This window comes from Cucumis melo, chromosome 3 (assembly GCF_025177605.1).
Source record: "Cucumis melo cultivar AY chromosome 3, USDA_Cmelo_AY_1.0, whole genome shotgun sequence".
Lineage (NCBI taxonomy): Eukaryota > Viridiplantae > Streptophyta > Magnoliopsida > Cucurbitales > Cucurbitaceae > Cucumis > Cucumis melo.
In genome coordinates this window covers 21,615,720-21,635,036 of record NC_066859.1, presented here as the reverse complement: position 1 = coordinate 21,635,036, position 19,317 = coordinate 21,615,720, and the positions used below count along the sequence as shown (strand labels likewise).

Below are 19,317 nucleotides of genomic sequence, written 5' to 3'. Positions count from 1 at the left end.
TTTCTATTATACAATATTTTTTCTTTTTTCTCTTTTTAAGAAATTATTGCATCATCTCCAACCATCTAACTTTATTTATATTCTAATCTTATTCTTCTCTATTTCTTTTTTATCGGTTCATATTGAATCGTTATACCCACTATAAGAAATATGACCTTTGATGTCGGTTGGTAAAATTGAAAATTGATCTTTAATGTCGCTTTTTAAAATGCGGATGTTTAATGTCGGTTTTAAATTGACATCAAAGAGGGAGGATTAATGTCGGTTTAAAACTGACATAAAAGCCTATGGTTAATTTTTTTTTCATTTTTTTTTTCATTTTGTAAAATTAAGTAACTATCCCTCCCTTTACTCTCACTCTCTTTCCTCTTATCTTCATCTCACGTAAACTCCCCACCCAAACCCTTTTTCTCAATTAGTCACTCTTCCAACGTTGCTCCGTCCACCATCCACCACCGCCGACTCTTCTTCCCCAGTCGTCCCTCATGCCTCTCTTCGTGCCCAGTCGTCTCTGGTGTCATGCCGTCCCAGACCTTCAAATATCTGCTGTCCACTAAGCCCTAAAATCGCCGTCGTCGTGCTCCACCATTTGTTATTGTCGCCACTACCAAAACATTGTCGTAAGTAGAGTTCGTGTGGTCGTGCAGAACAGATAGGTAATGTCGGTGTGGTAGCGATTTGGTGGCGTTGTGTGTGGTTGCAGATCTGGTAGCTCGCTACTTTCTTTCATTTTTTGGGTTTGTTTTGGCTTCTTCTTTATTTCTAACCTAAAATAAAATGTTGATGGTGATTTAATTTCCTTTTCACCTTCAACAATCACCTTCTCATATTCTCTGTAATGTGGCTTTTGTTATGTTTGTAGGAAATATAGACCACTCACTTCAAAGTTTAAAGAACCCATTTGAAATCAAGCTCCAAATTTCGTACAAGTGATAGTACCTGAGATCTCAACAAGAGGTAATTAGTTGGGCTTAATTTTAATGAAATTCTACCTATTTGGTGATTAAAAGAAGATTGCTTAGATTGTAAAAATTCTACCATAGTTTAATTAATAGATACAAAATTGGGTTCCTTGATTTAAGGGTTAGATGCCAAATTCTCTTCACCATTTAATTAGTAGATAATTGCTTCAGCTGAATTAGTAGGTAGATGGAGATTAAGTGATGTTGGCTAATTTGTGACTTTATTTGGCGAATTAATATGGATTTCAGATGGGTTCTTTACACAAATCTCTAAATTGGAAAACATTTGTTGCTAAATGCTTGAAGGTTCAATCACAAGCTTTTCCATAGTTCGAAAAACTCTTTTTTATGCTTTACTTTTGAAAAAATTAAAAAAAAAACTTCATGAAAACTATGAGCCAAACATTAGGTAAGTATTATTCTTTTTAAACATGAGGTATTTTTTCTTTGTAAGTATTATTGCATTTTTGCAAGTAAATTAGCTATTCCACCCTAAAGGAAATTTGTGTAGTTCCTTCAACTACAAAAAAGGTCGAATGCTGCTACTTCTCATCTGATGGAAAATTACTTGCAGGTGGTGGGAGTGATAAAAAGGTTAAATATATTCTTATTAAGTGGGTTATCAAAATTATTAAATCTCTTAAAGGTCAAACTTTTAATGTTCTTGATGATTTATCAAGTATGGTGCTATGTTGATTAATTTAAGTATGTATGCAGTATGTTTAGTTTCTAGGACATTTCTTAACAATTTTATGGTGCAGGCTAAAATATAGTACACAAAGTCTTTTAAAGTGAGGTCTATACTTGATGAACACTCATAATGGATAACTAATGTTCGCTTTAGCCCAAGGACATTAAAGGATCGCAACACTTTAGGTGATGGGACTCTCAAGGTTTGGGATGTTGATAATGTAAGCGAGCCAATTTTTTTATCAAATGGCCTTAATCCATTATATCTTGTATTCTTATAGTCTGACAATTGCCTGCAATATTCTAGAAAACAAGAATTTTCTTTGTTAAGCTTTTAAGAATAATGACTCTTTCTACTTGGCTCTGAGATATTTTACAGCATGGCCAATCACTTCAGACTTTCACCCTAGTAAAGATGATCTCATTTGTGCTCTTCTGATATTAGTATCGAGATCAGGTACTGGAGCATTAAAAGTGGTAGTTGTGTTGGCATTTTTAAGGTATAAACTCAAACTCATGCTTTAACTCTGATTTCTTCATATTAAACTGCACCTGGTATTATTTATAAAACATCACCTATGCATCGTAATGTACTAATATGTTTAACAACTAAATTAGGGTGGTGCGACAAAGTCCAAATAATGGAAGAATGCTTGTTGCAGCAGTAGAAAAAGTTGTTTCCATAATTGTTATAGAAACCCAAGTTTGCAGACTTAAATTACAAGTTTGTTTATGTATAGTTTACTCTTCTGTGATTTGAGTTCCCTTATAAACTTGGAAAATCAAATTTGAGTTCCCTTATAAACTTGCTTGATATTAGATTTGCTCGTGATTTTGGATCTCAAGATGATGTGTTTTTTAGAGAGGTTGCTTGAGAATTAGGTACTAGTTTAGCTGTTTCTCTTCATTTTTCACCTAAATTCAAATGAAAATCTATGTCTTTTTTTAATGTTTTTGCGATTGTAGAACAAAGTGAAAGCAAGAGTATAATAGTTCTAGTAGTTGTGCCAATCATATCAGTATTAATCTTCTTGGCTTCGAGCAGCTTTTTTATCATTAGAAATGTAAGAAGAAGAGCTAAAGGTATGTAAAGCTTTCCTCCCCATTCTCTTGAATCATAAGGTTTTTGTTTCCATTTTTATTCATCTTCAAGTATCAGCAGATAATGAAGTTATTATAACTGAGCATCTAATTCATGAGAGTGAACTTGAGGTGCCGATTATGATAATTGAAGCTGCAATGAACAACTTCTAAATTTCTATTGATAGCCAGGTGATCCTTGCTGGGTGTTTTCAGGAATTTATTATCTAAAGGTGGCATGTTTTCCTTATCCATGTAATGCCATTTTTGCAATGCTCATTGGTGTTAATTTCAGCTTCTCTATCGTGTTCAATTGAAAGATTGTTTATCCATTTTGCCTCACTTAGAGCTCTACTTCACTTTCTTGATCCTGATAAGTCCAAGAGTAAGGATTGATGAAATGGCTACACCTGCTCATTTCCTTGGCAAATTTTTACTAAAATTTCTCCTTTTATCTGTTTTTCCCTCCCCATTTAGAACAGTCATACCCTACTTCCTATTAATCCAATGAGAAAGGGCTTTCTAGTTTGAACACACTTTATGAATGCATAAGTGGCAAGTAAATTCTTGATTACACAGTGTTTTTGTGTTCTAAAGATTAAATGATGCTTCAAATGGATTGTTGGTTGTTGATTGTGTATTTTGTGTTGATATTTTTGTTATGAAATGCAATGGTAGAAAAGGGGAAGACCTTTAATAACACTAGAGTGAAACATATAGTGAAGCGGTCGATTAAGGTGTCCACGATTAGTAACAAGCTAGCAGATATGATGATTATTCATGGAGGAAATATGGCCAAAAGCCAATCAAGGGTTCTCCACACCCAAGGTATAAAAATATGATTGCTTTACTTTTCAGCTTATTATGTTGATGTTGCTTATTTCTTTACAGATTGATATTGGTTTTCATAATAATGTTATGTAAAAAAATGTTGATTATTCATTTGGCGGGCAATATTATGAGCTAATCAATTACAAGAGTTCATAGGTTGCCACATAAAATGTTTTTTTTTTATTTGGGAAAATGATTGTATATGATTGCATCTATGGAATATTTCTAATATTAGATTGAAGAGATTTAGGAAAGCCTGATGGATGAGGTAGACTGAAGAGAGTTATGTGGATTGGGGTGTGGATATAAAATCTTAAGAACTTTGTTATTCTATATAAATGGTTTATTTGGATATTGTTTTTAGATAATTGAAGTCATATCGGGTTGAAAGCTAAGCGATTGTGCAGAGATGGCCAAGCGACCGTTGAAAATTGAAGACTGAGAAGGCATTTAGGATTTTTAATTATTTAATTCTTGTATTAGAATCTTCTTTCATGTACTATTGTAGAATGTATATATAAACATAATATTAAGATTTTATTTTGTGTATTCAAATGTAAAAGACAAATATCATAGTTTCTAACATAATATGAATTTCATTGATTTGTTGGCGTGTGAAAAACATATTTATCTACATTGACCCAATGTCGGTTTATAGGACAATAATGTAACAATTAAATAAAAATAAATTTGTAAAAATGAATTCAAAAACTAGGCTTTAATGTCGATTTTAAACCGACATCAGAGTTCAACCGATATTAAAGGGCTTCAATAACACTATCAAAGATGTCGGTTGAAAACTGACAAATCGACATTAAAGATGTCTTTAATGTCGTTTTTAAACCGACATTAAAGTCCAACCGACATTAAAGGTCTTTAATAACACCATCAAAGATGTCAGTTGAAAACTGACATTAAAGGCCTTTAATGTCGTTTTTAACCTGATATTAAAGGCCTTTAATGTCGTTTTTAAATCGACATTAAAGCCGACATTAAAGGCCTTTAATAACGCTCACAAAGATGTCCGTTGCCAAGTGACAATAAAGGCCTTTAATATCGGTTTTAATTCTATTGGTTCTATTAACTCATATTTCTATTTTTATACCATATATTTTAAGTATTTATTCAACTTTATACGAAAAGTTTATTTTGGTTTTATATGTCATTGTCGTCGAATATTTTATTGTGTAGGGATATCTATTGAATTTTATTCTTTTGAATGATGTGTGTATATTGGTCTGTTGTTGGGTTTCACAAGAAATTTAAGTAAATGAGTTTTATGTTCAATTACAAGGTTAGTTTGTAAACTAACTTGAATATAGTTTTCTAATTTTAAAAAATAGCTAATATGCTCATAAACTTAAAGAAAAATGTCTATTAGATCAACTAATTGTCATGCAAGATTAGTCAATTAACATGTATAGTTAACTCAAAAACTCTCAAAAACTCTCAAATACCACTTTTATTCATATATTTTTTAATTTTACCCTAAATGAAAATATTAATAAAGAATAAAATCAAGATTTTTATACAATTTCTTACATTACAATATTACATCATATGCATCGTACACCCCAAAAACATCAAAGAAATTGTGATTCACAAGAGAAAAAACAATAAATTTATTTTTCAACAGAGCATATTTTTTTTAAGGAGTCTTTTCAAAAATATAAAAAAGGGGCAAAATATTTACACTCAATAGAACAATTCCAAAAACGGAAAAAGCCTAGAGGCCCACCGTGTAAAATACCAAAAATACCCCGTCAACCACGCCGTCAATAACGCGCGCGTAATATATTTGCGATCGTTTAGATTTGGTTATTGTTTGATACGCGATCATTTAGATATGGCTACAATTTATACGCGATCTGATGGCTACAATTTATACGTGATCGCTTAGATTTGGTTCAATATATACACGATCATTTAGATAGGACTACAATTTATCTTTTCAATTCAATCGTTTAGTTTTGTTACACGATCCTTTAATTTGGTTACACGATCGTTTAGATTTGGGGACCCAAATATAAATGATTTTTTTTTCAAAATTTAGTATACGATGTTTTTAATTCTTTTGGTACACGATCGTTTAGATTGCTTTAGATGATAGTTTACTTGGTTTACACGACCGTTTACGTTTGACTACTCCAATCCAAATGATTTTTTTTCAAGATTCTTTATACACGATCTTTTATTTTTTTCTACACCATCGTTTACTTTTTTTAAACGATCGTTTACATTTGGCTACTCCAATCTAAATGATTTTTTTTCAAGATTCTTTATACACAATCTTTTATTTTTTTACACGATCGTTTACATTTGACTACTCTAATCTAAATGATTTTCTTTTCAAGATCTTTTATACACGATCTTTTAGATTTTGCTATTTTTTTGTACACAGTCTTATACACATTAGATTTTGCTATTTTTTGTACACAGTCTTATACACAATCGTTTAGATTTGGTTACTCAAATGCAAATTCGTAAAAAAGAAAAGAAAAGAAGAAAGATGATGGAAAGAAATCGTAGTGAAAAAAAGAATAGGAAAAGTAGAAAGACAATGGAAAGAAATCGAAGCAAAAAAAAAAAAAAGAGAAAAAGAAGAAAAACGATGAAAAGATTAAACGACATAAATAAAGAATTGGAAAATAAGAAAGATGACGGAAAGACGGTGGAAAGAAATCGAAGCAAAAAAAAAACGATGAAAAGATTAAACGACATAAATAAAGGATTGAAAAATAAGAAATATGACGGAAAGAAATCATAGAAAAGAAAAATAGGAAAGAAGAAAAAAGAAAGATGAAATCGCAGGGGAAGACGAAGAAGACGAAATAGAGGAGGAAGACGAATTGCCAGAAAGAAAGAGAGATGAAAAGGAAAACCTGGAATATTTAAAAAATGACTAACTTTATGGGATTGATGTTTTGTTAGATTTATAATAGTTTCCCTTTTCTTAATTAGAAAAATTAATTCTAAAATTTTGAATTTATTTTTACTTCCTCCGCCATCATCGGACGGAACAACCGTAAAGTCACACTTCGACTCCAGTAACAACCTCGCCACTCATTCTTGCTTCACTTCCACGCCGTCCTTCTCCACCAACAGCTTCTTTAAAATGGATGACACCAAAAACATCCTCAGCAACCCCAAGTTGTCAAAATAAACAACATTCTAGAAATTACTCAGATCAAATGAAAAATCATGACAACACACAAGATCTTCAAATTAACATCGCTTTCTTCTTCAAACAATGGAACAAAATAGCGACAGCTATCAAAGATTCCGAAACATTAAAACATTTGACGTACCATCACAAACAGAGAAATTAAGGAACAACATAAAAGAAAGAAAAACAAAACCAATACCTGAAATATACCCTTGGCTGACCAACTTAAGAAACACTACCCCAAAGAAAAATATACCACACTCAAATTCCCCAAAAATAACTATTCTTCAAATTTGTTTCTCTCTAATGGAGCCAAAATGAAAATTCCAAAAAAAAAAAAAAGGAATCCCGTTTACCCACAAAATAAACTGGATTTATTCTCACTACACAAAATGGTACAGCCGAAACCCTTCCAATTTCAACTTCAAACATTAAGAAATGAAGAAAAATAGAAAGAATCTTGGACTTTTAGAGAAAATCAAATGAAATCCCATTGAGAGAACTGAAGAATATCGAAAACCTTAAACCTTGGGGACCTGGGGTATTAAAGCTTGATCATAAACAAAAGAGAAAAAGAGCGGGAGTAGAAGAAAAGACTACGGCAAAAAAAAAAAAGAGAGGAGAAATGGGAGTTTTTATTTAACACAGAAGAAAAGAAGAGCGGGAGAAGAAGAGAAGACGAACAACGAACAAAAAAAAGAAGAGAAAGCTAGAGAAGAAGAGAAGACGAACAACGGATAAAAAAAAGAAGAGAAAGTCGGAGAAGAATAGAAAACAACGACGAAAAAAGAGAGCAAAAAGTTGGAGAAGAAGAGAAGACAACGACAAAAAGAAAAAGAGAGGAGAGAGCTGGAGAAGAAGAAAAGAAAAACCGCGATAAGAAGAGAGAAGAAATTGGAGTAGTGAATAGCGAAGGGTTGGGGGAGTGATAAATAGGAAAATGGGGAGTGATGAATAGGAAAATGGGAGAGTGATGAATAGAGGAAGGGATTAAGACAAAAGATAACCATGTAAATGACAAAATATTAAATAACAAGCCCAAAAATAGCAAAAGTCAGAAATATTAATATTTATAGCAAAACCGCAACCCTCTTTTATTATTTTATACCCGATTATAGTGCTAGAGTAAAGACAATCTATTTATTTAAGATAAAGTGTATTTAAATAAGGGAAACTTACATAGATGTAACAAAATACAAAACTATTTATAACCCGTGTAACAAAGTCCATAAAGTTGGCCATTTTTTAAATATTTCAGATTTGCCCTTCCATCGTTTTCTCTTCCTCGCGATGAAATCGTCTTCTTCCTCATGCGATTTCTTCCATATTCTTCCTTCTGCGATTTCTTTCATCGTCTTTCTTCTTTTCCTCTCATTTTTTTCTGCAATTTCTTTCCATAATCTTTTTTATTTTTCAATTCTTTTTTTACATCGTTAAATCTTTCCATCGTCTTTCTTCTTTTCTGATTTTGCGATTTCTTTCAATGTCTATTCTTCTTTTTTGATTCTTTATTACATCGTTTAGTATTTTCTTCGTCTTCTTTTCTCATTCTTTTTTACGTCGTTTAATCTTTCCATCGTCTTTCTTCTTTTCCTTTTTTTTTTTCGCTGTGATTTCTTTCCACTAACTTTCTTCTTTTCCTCTTCTTTTTTACGTCGTTTGAATTTGGTTGTATACAAAAAAATAGCAAATCTAAAAAATCGTGTATAAAAAATCTTGAAAAAAATCATTCAGATTGGAGTAGCCAAATGTAAACGATCGTGTCACTAGTAGAAAAATGGGCTACGATGACAGTTAAATGCTGTCAATAAAAGCTTTCGTGATAGTTTTTTGCAGTCATTGATGCGGTAGTCATGGAAAGTATTTTATGACAGTTCTATAAACTGTAACGAAATGTGGTTTTTCATGACATAGAAGAAATGTCACGAATTCAATATCTTATGACAGACTATAACTGTCATTATTTATTTTCAATGACAGTTAATAACTATCATTGTTTATATTTTATGACATCGGATAACTGTCATTGTTTACATTTCATGACAGCGAATAACTTTCATTATTAATATTGTATGACAAATATTAAATGTCATTATTTATCTTTTATGACACTTATTAACTTGAATCATTTCACTTTCCATGACATTAATTAACTGTCAATAAAACTTTTTCGATGACAATTTCTTTTTTTTACATTTAAATGTCATAATTTTGTTTTTAGTCACTATTTTTCTTGCACTATTTTTTATTGAATCCTGTTTTTCATGTTGTCCTGCCATTACACAGACCAATACAATTACATACGGAAAGAAACGATGAACACTTTAATATATAAAGAAACATACACTTTATAATATTGCTTTAAGTGTTGGTACATATATTATTTGTTACGAACAAGCTATTTAAATAACTACATTTAAACCAGAAATTTTCCTACCAAACCTACAAAAAAGCCTATACATCAATGAATTGCCGCAAATATGGCTTCGCTGCTCCAATGGATTCTGGAAAAACCTAGTAAGAAAATAAAAGGAAACAAAATTGATTCAACAATACAGCACATTCACTTCAACAACACAACACGTACACACTTCAACAATAGTAACTTCTAAGCTTGGCAGTAAATTATTCTTTTCTATAACTTCTAAGCTTGGTATTGGAATGTAGAGGGTATTCAAATGGAAAATCTTACATATACGGTCACAAAATTATGCTACTGTTGAAGTACACAATGCACAATTTCATCACTAAAAATGAAATCTACAAATTCATCCATATGAAAAAGAAGAAAAACAGAATCGCAAATACCAAATTCAGCCCACAAACTTAGCTAAATGAATTACAAAACTTCACACAAAGTCCAAAACCAACAACAAATAACAAAACTCAAAGCTAAAAATGGGCTTTGCATAATTATGAGCATGTATAGCCGGTAGAGATGAAAATTTGAGTGCCACACCATATTTTTCACAAAAGTATTATGCAACAGAGATTCAGATTTTCTAATCATCAAGAGTAAACCTAAAAATAAACTAAGAATAGCAATAAATTTAAAAAGTCAAAACAAAAGTGTCATTCATTCCTTGCTAGCCACTTCAAGTTGAAACTATAACACAAATAGTTTTAATTTTATAGATTCTTTAAAGTCTTCTTTCTCAACAACCTTTACATTATGAGGCAATAAAACTAAACTACATTATGAGGCAATAAAACTATAACACAGTGAGAGGTACGTACATTTGCAAAGGATTTAAAAGCTCATTGATGTGCACTAAAAAGTTTTATGCCCAACACACCTTGATACATATGATGAAGTATGAGGAAGAATTACTCGCTATATTTTACAAGCACTAACTTTTGGAAGAAACTCTCCAAAAACATTTACAAGGTCTCTGCAATGAGAAATTTGAAATTTGAATGTATGAAAGCAGTAGGTTAACTCAAATTGGACTTCTAAAGACAACACTATAAAATAGAAAGCTGTTGAATAAAGAGTAAAATATTGTCCATGGATATTAGCAAAGATAATAAAGTCAGTAGTTCCATAATTTACTACTTAGTTCAAAGGACTTATTAAACCAAAAATAACTAACAAAGCAAAGTTCACAATCATCAACACAAACCTATCTCAAAAGTATGTACAAAATATCAATAAAAGACTCTGAATCACGAGTTCACCAAAACGTGTTCATCTAGTACAATTTTTTCTTCCTTTCAATCTTTGCACTCCTTATCTCCTAGAAAATAAGTAAAAAATTCAAGAATTCAAAATAAAATTGGCAAACTAACAGACGTCACTTACATAAAAATTAATCTTACTTGAAATAAAAAAAAACAACTCTCAACCTTGGAAACTACAAGGGGCTCTTGGAATGAGAAGCAAACCATTAGCAAACACCATAATAAATACTCATAGAAATCATTCAATTACTTGAGATGGAAATGTTATTTTGTGCATTTCTTTTCAATGTTTTGATGAGTGGGCTTACTGTAAGAATTTTTAATCTGATCTTCTTGAGGTATAACATCAGCCTCATATCAATAATCTTCTGTCTCAGGCACGATATATATGCAAACAAATGGCACGTTTGGTTGAGTTCAAGCTACAAAATAAACTCATCACTTGGTTGAGTTCAACCTGGATTTGTTCAAGAAAGCGAAAGTGTGATGAAGGCCATCCTTAAAGTGCTATATAAGAAACCATAGCAGAATATAAAATCAAGTATCCAAATGATTTTTCATTCATTCCAAAAAGTCATTACTTGAGAAACAATCCTAAATACATCCTAAGACTATATATTCTTTTCAATAAGAGAGGAGATTGAAGTTTCTACCCTACTAGAAATAAAACCTAACACTAAACATGTATGACCGTAACAACTAAATCCTAAAAAATGCTTAAAGGCCCTACACATTATCAAAGTTTAAAATCTAACCATTCATTTTTCATTCTCTTTTTCTCAAAACTTCCTCCCATAGCCATGCAATCTCCCTTGGCCTTGATTTTCTAATTCAAACAAACAAAAATCAATTAAAAATCAACCAAAGGCTTCATTGAGGCATTTCATCAAACACATTGTAAGCTACCAAAATGTTTTATCACATAGCCAACAATATATTTCATAAAACCATCAATATATTTCACAAAACCATCAATATAGGTTTAAAAAACCAGAAAAAAGTTAAAATGCATTTTTGAGTTACGGTACCTTAGGGAATGGACAAAGGCGTTGTTGAGTTAGCTCCTATTGCAAAGCAATATCTTGTTGTCAACATGAAGAACAAATCAACCATTTTTTAGGAGCACAGAGGAAACATATGTAGCCAATAACAATATCTAATTTTGCTATTAATTATAACAAATAAATAACAAACCAAAGAACATATAAGGTCACCCCACACGACCACACATCTGCAATCTAAAATGCATCATTGGTAGACCCAAAAAAGAGAAATAATCTCAACCTTAAAACAAATCACAAGATAGAATGGGCATATTGATACACATGTATATATATATAATTATACTATAACATTTACCTTTTCACCATACTCTTTCTTAAGCAACACCTCAGGAGCAATATACACAAAATGGTAATTTTGATTCGCTACTACCAAAATTTACAAAACAATAATATAAAAGTACACTGCACAACAAGTAAGGACCCAATAAAAGTTAATTGAGAAAAAAAATGAAGAAAACTTATATTTAACCATCTTGAAGATGACTTAACAAGGATGGAATTACCTTTCCAAGCTTGAAAATTTTTGTGCCTCCAATTTTCTAACGGCTTCCTTCAAACTTTTTCTCTCAAACATTCAAAATCTAATAACTCATATATATCAAATGTGCATCCAAAATTAAAGTAGAACTTAAAAAGTAAAATGAGCATAGAATTAAAAGGTGGGTGGCTTTGCTCGTAACAATTTGGAGATATTGAAAATTGTTCAGAAGTCATGTTCTAAGCAGTTATACAAGTTCTAGGTTAATCACACATTGCAAAAAAAGAAGAAAAAAAAATCCTAACACATTAAATTAAACATTGCACAAACATAGAGACCAAATTTCAGATAGAGAACTAAGAAGAAGCAATTAGAAGAAGAAGAAGAAGAAGAAAAAACAAACTCACAGTCTTTGCCACCAAGCTGAGTGACAGCGTCAACGTGTCGTTCATGAAGCTCTGCCGTCCAACGGAGGCGTGCCTTCGGATCTGACGTGAGAACCAAACAAGCATCACCGGGAAGATTCGTTCCATCTAAAGAACCCTGAAACTTACCCCCACCGCCGTCCACCGGCAGTGCCGAAATAGCGGAGTACATTCTGGCCAGTTCCTGTGAAAACCCAGATAACATTTTTGCTTCGGCGAGTGTGGAAAAAAAATTGAGAACCAAAGGACCAAATGTTAAGGGTTTTTGTGTGAAGAAGGGAGATAAGGGTTTTTGTACTAGTCTATCGGTCGTCGGTGTGCGAGTATACAGTCTATCAGTCGTGGCGTGATAGACAACGAAAGAGAGAGATGGTGAGCAGAAGAGAGCGACAGAGAGAACGGAAGAGATGACAACGAGTTTCTAAAATTTGAGAGGGGAATGAAAGAAGATGAGGTCCAAATTTCGTGAATGAAAGTCGGAAGGAGAAGATGCGTGATCGGAGAAGATGCGTGATCGGAGAAGATGAGAGATCAGAAAGAGATCAAAGGAGGCCGAAGGAGAAGAAGAATCGTCTCAAAGAGGAGATGAAGGTTTCTTTTTTATTATTATTATTAAAATGTATTTTAATTAACTTTTATTTTAATAAATTTGAATAAAAATATTTTTAATAATTATTTAATGAATTTACTTTTTATGACAACAAATAACTGTTATGTATAAGTGCAATCCAAAAACAACGTTTTTTTCCATTAAAAACGCGAATTTTGACATTTATAATTGATGACATTTAAAAATTGCCATAGATTTATGACACTTAAAAACGGTTATAAATTCTTCAAATCCGAAAAATTCTGCCTTTTCCTGCCAAAAACGCATTTTTTGACCTTTGATGACAGTTTTTTCTTCCCTTCTTTCATTTTGGGATAGAACCAACTGTCATAATAGATGGTTTTTCTTGTAGTGTGTAAAAAAAATAAATCATCGGTAGACAAATCTAAACGATCGTGTACCAAAAGAATTTAAAAAATCATTTAGCCAAATCTAAATGATTGCGTAAATAAATCTAAATGATCGTATAAAAAAAATAAATGATCGTGTAGCAAAAGAATTTTAAAAAAATCATTTAGCCAAATCTAAACGATCGTGTAGATAAATCTAAACGATCGTGTAGACAAATCTAAACGATCGTAGTAAACGATCGTGTAGTAAAAGAATTTAAAAAAATCGTTTAGTCAAATCTAAACAATCGTGTACCAAGATTTAAAAAGAAAATCGTTTAGATTTGGATCCCCAAATCTAAACGATTAAAGTTAAACAATCGTATAACCAAATTTAAACGTAACCAAAATATTAAACGATCGTGTAACAAAATTAAACGATAGAATTGAAAAAATAAATTGTAGCCATATCTAAACGATAGTGTACCAAACAATAGCCAAATCAATATATAAACAATCAAATCTAAACGATCATGTAACCAAATTTAAACGTAACCAAATTAAACAACCGTGTAACAAAATTAAACGATAGAATTGAAAAATAATTGTAGTCATATCTAAACGATCGTATACCAAACAATAGCCAAATCTAAACGATCACAAATATCTAAATGATTGCAAATATATTACACGTGCGTTGTTGACGGCGTAGTTGACGGGACATTTTTGGTATTTTACACAGCTGATGTCTGGGCTTTTTTATTTTCAAAATTGTTCTATATAGTGTAAATACTTTGCCGCTTTTTTATATTTTTGAAAAGACCCCTTTAAATAATTCAAGATATATATGAGAAGAATATAACAAATTTAGTGTATTTGGTAAACAACATTCATCTTTGGTAAATCAACTACTTTGTTGCTCGAGAATTTTGCACCACCATCCCCTAAAATAATGCTAGTATTTTCTACCACATTTTTGGATTCTTACTATTTAAGTCAATTAATTAACAATTTATTTGTATAATTTATAATAACGATTTGAATTCAAATTTTAGATCATACCCCTAAAATAATGGCAAAGATAAATTCAACATTTTCGGATTCTTAATATATCAAACTATTTATAAAAAAAAATATGAAAATAATACATAATACATATTTTTAATAACAATTTGAATTTAGATTTTATATCATCCCCTAAAATCGTCAATTTGAATTTAAATTTTACATCATTTCTCCAAAATAATGACATGATAAATTCAATATTTTTTAATTTTTTATATTTCAAACAATTTATCAAAAAACATATATAAATAATATATAATACATATTTTTATTAACAATTTGAATTTAGATTTTATATCATCCCCTAGAATCGTCAATTTGAATTCAAATTTTACACCATATCTCTAAAATAATGGTAAAGATAAATTCAACATTTTTGGTTTATTTATATTCCAAAATATTTATAAACAATTTGTTAAATAATATGTAATACATATTTTTAATAACAATTTGAATTTAAATTTCTAATCATTCCCCTAAAAGTGTGCTAATTTAATAATATTTTAGGAGACTATTTTTCAGTTAATTATTTTGAGACGTTTTTTTGGTAACGTTAATATTCACGTTTATTTTTCATTAAATGTTTTCTTTTTTGTGTAATGGTTTTCGTTGAAGGCTTTCAATCTTTACAGCACATCCTTATGAATTTTTGTGATGCCTTTACAACGAGTGAAGACTGTGTTGGATGGTAGATGAATTGAATCTTCTTGATATATTGATTATCGTGTTGTAAATGTATACTTTCCAATTTTATCCTCATTTCACAGATTTGTAAATTGCATACAAGGTAGACTTTTCCCACTTTCAGAGCTTTCTATGTCTCGTTTGACTGTTTACTGGGATGTCTGCAATAATTCGAACCTCATTCGGATTGTTGACGATAAGGATGTGTATTGGCTTATGTTAGTTTTGTCGAATTTTTCTGACAATGATTTATTGGTTGTTGTTGATTCTATATCTGTTGGTGCTGTTGAAAATAACTCGTATTTGAACAGTGAAGTACCTAGATCTTAAGATTCAAATCATGAAACAGGGATTATTGATGTTGATGTATTTGAATTTCCGTATGCTAGAATACCTATTAAAGTAGGATTAATGTTTAGGAGTAAATCAGTATTAGAAGAAAGCTATTTATATGCTTGTTGTGAACAATAACTTTAAACTAGTTACTATTAGGTCCAATCGTACATTGTCTGATATTAATTGTAAAGATTCATCTTGCCCTTGGTATCTATGTGCTTCTGTATTAAAAAAAGTGATATTTGGATAGTTCCTAAATTCACGGATACCCACCAGTGTGTTGTTCACATCGTTAAAAATGATCACAAGCAAGCAACATCTTGGATTGTTTCTGAGTGTACGAAGTCATTCTTTAAAATGAATGACAAGGCTCCATGTTGTCTTTCTGACGTTATTAATTATATAAAGATTCATCATGAAGTGAACGTAAGCTATGACAAGGCTTGGAGAGGACGTGAGATTGTGTTGAATTCCATTAGGGGTACTCCGGAGACCTTGTACGCCATGCTATTTGCCTTTTCCGATTCATTGATCCGAAAAAATCCATGTATAATAAACTACAAATACACTGTATGTTAAAACATAACACTTGGTCAATATGGAAATACACTGTAATTCTCAATTTTTTTATTTCACTATTTTTAGGTACGTATACGGCTGAATAATACGATGAAAGTTGGTTTAAGTTTTATTTCATGGCACTAGTTGCTTCAATTGATGCATGGAATTATTGTGTACCAATTATTTCAGTTGAGGGTGCAACCATGAAGAACAAATACCTTGGTATGCTCATTTGTGCTTGCACTATTGATGACAATTCTCAAATTATGCCACTAGCTTTTGCTGTTATTGATTCAGAGAACAAACTTGTCATAGGCATGGTTTTTTTTTTAATCTTAAAGTTGTTTCTAGAGAACAAAATGAAATGATAATTGTGTCTGATGCTCACAAAATTATAGAAAATGGGTATAATGTCGTTTACGAAACACCGAACATGTGGATTATGTGCATTCCATTTTCACAAGAACTTGAAAAGAACCATAAATTGCTTCCCATCGAGGACTCCTTCCATAAATATGCCAGAGTTTATACCCCATTGACGTTTGAATACTACATGAGACAACTCGATCATCTCTCTCCATCAATTAGGCATGAGTTGGAAGCTTTTGGAAGACATAGGTGGGCTAGGGTATTTTTTAGGAGAAAAAGATACCAAGTTATTACAACCAACATCTCTGAAAGTATAAATTCTACTCTAAAAGAATCATGAGAATTGCTTGTAATTGGACTTCTAGAATCAATTCGTAGTTTGCTTAAAAAATGGTTCTACGAACATCGTACCAAATGGAATTTCCATCGTATGAAACTTTCAATATATGCAGAAGATATGATTTGAGAAGCTTTAAGGGAAAGTCACTCGATGAATGTAAGTTGTTTGATATTCGAATAATAAATGCAATAATTATGTATGCACTTATTTGTACATGACATTTTATTTTAACTATTTGGCAGATATATCGTGTAGACCAACATGAATTTGAAGTCCACCATCGTAAGGAACAATATGTTGTCAACATTTTAGACTGCACGTGCTCATGTCATCAATAGGACCTTGATCTAATCCCTTGTTCACATACATGTATTGCATTGTCTACAAAGAATCTTAATCTGCATATGTATACTGATAACTTCTACTATGTTTCAAATTTGATAAACTTGTACAAGAAGGGAACACGTCAATTGGTAGTGTAGACCAAATTAGGAATACAAACCAAGGTGGCAATGATGGAATACTTCCACCATAGGTTAAACGTTTAGCTAGAAGGCCTAAAAAAAGATGTTTACTTCATTTTTAGAGAAAAAAAAGTGACTGTTTGTTGCAGCAGGTGTGGTCAAAGAGGTCACAATTGTAGGTCTTGTAAAGAACCTATTCAACTTTAAGTTACCGTTTTAGTAATTTACATGTTACTAGTTTTAATTTTTAAGTACTTTATTATTATTTTTTTGAAACTGTCTATTATTCAAAGTGTTCTCTGTTGTCATTGGGGTTGAATGGTTGGTTCGAATAAAATCAATCTTTTGTTCATTGAAATACAAAGTATTTCTTATACTTTACAATGACTTAGGTGTGTTGAATTTGCAAATATACTTTATTGTAAGTTGTTCGTTTTAAATTCAAGTATAGTCCTTTTCAAACTAGATACATTGAGATCGTCCTAATATGAAAGTTACGACATATATTACCATATAGGGTCAAGATACGTTGTGTATAGTTTGTTACCGTAGTTGCCTTTCGAAGTATTTCTCTTAACACTCTATAGAACAATTCCAAGAACGGAAAAAGCTCAGAGACCCACCGTGTAAAATACAAAAAATGCCCCGTCAACCACGCCGTCAATAACAGGCGCGTAATATATTTGTGATCGTTTAGATATTGTTACAATTTATCTTTTCAATTCCATTGTTTAATTTGGTTATACGATCGTTTAGATTTGGGGACCCAAATCTAAATGATTTATTTTTCAAAATTTGGTACACGACTTTTTAAATTCTTTTGGTACACGATCGTTTAGATTTCTTTACCCGATCGTTTACATTTGGCTACTCCAATCCAAATGATTTTTTTTCAATATTCTTTATACACAATCTTTTTTTTACACGATCGTTTACATTTTTACACGATAGTTTACATTTGGCTACTCCAATGTAAATGATGTTTTTCAAGATTCTTTATATACGATTTTTTAGATTTTGCTATTTTTTGTACACGACGTAAAAAAAAAGAAAAAGAAGAAAGATGATGGAAAGAAATCGTAACGAAAAAAAGAAGAGGAAAAGTAGAAAGACGACGGAAAGATTAAACGACGTAAATAAAGAATTGAAAAATAAGAAAGATGATGGAAAGAAATTGCAGAAAAAAATAGGAAAGAAGAAAGAAGAAATAGCTGGAGGAAGCCGAATCGCAAAAGAAAGATGGAAGAGCAAACCTGAAATATTTAAAAATGGCTAATTTTATGGGCTTTGTTATACGGGCCATAAATAGTTTGGTGTTTTGTTATAATTGTGTAAGTTTCCCTTTAATTTATTCACAAGTTTAGAACAATACGCTGATTTGGGAATCACAGTGTATCTTACACACCTCTTTCACAAATAGATTCATAAAGATCATATATCTAACACATAAGTTCATAAAGTTCATATATCTAAAACATAAGTTGATAAAGTTCATATATCTAAAAATAATAATATAAAAAAATTTATAAATTCAATGTAATTAAACCAACAGACCAAAAAATATGTCCATAAATCGTACCCCATAACAAAAAAGTTTAAAATCAAACTATCAAGCCGAACTCAGATGCAAATCAAATGATGACGTGTTTGGATATGAATTCTTTCCCTTTGTTTGATGGACCTATTTTCCCTCTTACATCATCTATCCATATTCCTGATGTCACTTAACCTCTCTATACAATTTATCATTTGATCTTTTCATTGGTTGTTCCCTATCTTCTTCCATCTTTATCAATTCTTCCTTTGTTGTGTTCAACTATATATATATAAAAAAAACGAAGTCCATTAATAGGATAATAAATTATGACTTACATACGAAGTATGAGATATGCTTACGTGTTTTAGTATAATCCTCGTTTCTGGATTATTTTTGTCTATATTTGAAAGCTTATCCACACTTGGCATCTTTCGTTTAACTTATAAGTTAGCAAAAAAAAGTTTAACGTAACTATACCATTCTTGAAATTGTGCCCTGACGTTCATATTAATTATGTTATTACTTTGGCCATTTGTGGTTATTCTTTGGTTCTGCCAAAGGTCGGTTGCACTTTCTTCATTATTCTTGTGGTTGAATTTAATGAAGATTGACCTTGTGTATACTTTAGTATTTCTCAAGGATTAG

General features: G+C 31.2%; 1 long non-coding RNA gene across 6 annotated transcripts; it reads right to left on the bottom strand.

Moving 5' to 3' along the window:
* Positions 1 to 9,059: 9,059 nt before the first annotated feature.
* LOC103496562 (uncharacterized) lies at positions 9,060 to 12,968 on the bottom strand. Of its 6 annotated transcripts, XR_007819754.1 has the most exons (5): positions 12,360 to 12,968; positions 11,978 to 12,055; positions 11,166 to 11,876; positions 10,719 to 10,867; positions 9,060 to 9,243 (listed from the first exon to the last, which is right to left on the bottom strand). It is a non-coding gene; the product is annotated as an uncharacterized LOC103496562 (long non-coding RNA). The 6 variants fall into 6 exon arrangements; XR_007819751.1 differs by having other exon boundaries at positions 11,166 to 12,055; XR_007819752.1 differs by lacking the exon at positions 12,360 to 12,968 and adding an exon at positions 9,967 to 10,121 and having other exon boundaries at positions 11,166 to 12,343.
* Between the last annotated feature and the right edge of the window lie 6,349 nt (positions 12,969 to 19,317).